Consider the following 1,719-nt stretch of genomic DNA (forward strand, 5'->3'; position numbering starts at 1 on the left):
TCAATGAGTCTGTTATTTGTGTACAAGAAGGTTATTGATTTTTGTGTTGACCTTGTATTCAGCTACTCTACTGAATCTGTCAATTAAGTCTAGAAGTCTTTTGGCAGAGTTTTTTGGGTCTTTCACGTAGAGTATCATATCATCAGCAAATAATGACAGATTAACTTCTTCCTTTTCGGTCTTTTTTTTTTTTTGTACAGGGGATTGATCTTTCCTATCTTTATTCCTTTTATTTCTTTCTTTTGTCTAATTGCTGTGGCTAATGTTTCCAAAGCTATATTGAACAGGAGATAGTGGACGTCCTTGTTTTATTCCTGATTTTAGTGTGAAGGTTTTCGGTTTTTGACCATTTAGTATGATGTTGGCTGCTGGTTTTTCTAGATAGCCTTTATCAAGTTAAGATAAAGATCATCTATTTCAATCTTCTGCATGGTTTTTATCATGAATGGGTGAATTTTATCGAATGCTTTTTCTTCATCTATTGAGATGATCATATGGTTTTGTCCTTGACTCTGTTAATATAGTGTATTACATTTATTGATTTACATATGTTGAACCATCCTTGCATCCCTGGGATAAAACCGACTTGGTTCTATGATCTTCATGACACTCTGTGTTCTGTTTGCCAGTATCTTATTGAGGATTTTTGCATCTATGTTCATTAGGGAGATTGGCCTGTAGTTCTCTTTTTAGGTTGGGTCTTTCCCTGGTTTTGGAATCAAAGTAACATTTGCTTCCAGGAATGAATTTGGAAGTATTGGTTCCCTTTCAATTTCATTGAAAAGTTTAAAGAGTAGAGGCAATAGTTCGTCTCTAAATATCTTGTAGAATTCAGCAGTGAAGCCATCAGGACCTGGGCTTTTCTTTGTTGGTAGATTTTTAATTACATTTTCAATTTCACTGATTGTAATTGGGGTGTTTAGAATTTTTATATCTTCTTCATTCAAGATTGGTAATTCATATGTATCTAGAAATCTGTCCATTTCTTCTGTGTCTTCCATTTTGTTAGAATACAGGTTCTTGAAGCAGGTGTTGATGATCCTCTGGATTTCTGATGGATCTGTTGTGACTTCACCTTTTTTGCTCTTAATTGCATGCATTTGAGCCTTTTCTTTCCTTTTTGTGATAAGGTTGGCTAAGGGTTTATCAAATTTATTTATTCTTTCGAAAAACCAACTCTTCAATTCATTGATTTTTTTGTATTGTTCTCTTGCATTGATTTCTGCTCTTCTCTTTATAATTTCCTCCCTTGTACAAGATTTGGGTTTGTCTTGCTCTTCTTTTTCTAGGTGCTTAAGATTCAACATTAGGTGGTTTACTTGAGCTCCCTCTGTTTTCCTAGCATGGGCATTCACTGCTATGAATTTCTCTCATAGAACTGCTTACGTTGTGTCCCATAGATTCCTGTATATTGTATTGACATTATCATTTATTTGTAAAAACTGTCTACTTTCTTCTTTAATTTCCTCTGTGACCCATTGGTTGTTCAGGAGAGTGTTATTCTATTTCCATGTGTTTGTGAAGTTCTTGCAATTTCTTATGCTATTGATCTCCAGTTTAATTGCAGTATGGTCTGATAATATACATGGGATAACTTCAGTTCCTTTGCATGTACTTAAACATGTTCTAGAAGCTAGTGTGTGGTCTATTTTGGAGAATGACCTGTGTGCAGCTGAAAAGAATGTGTATTCTGATTTTGTGGGGTGGAACACTCTGTAG

Source organism: Heterocephalus glaber, unplaced genomic scaffold (assembly GCF_053883595.1).
Source record: "Heterocephalus glaber isolate CG9 unplaced genomic scaffold, H.glaber_assembly_v1.0 deba00001572, whole genome shotgun sequence".
Taxonomy (NCBI): Eukaryota; Metazoa; Chordata; class Mammalia; order Rodentia; family Bathyergidae; genus Heterocephalus; species Heterocephalus glaber.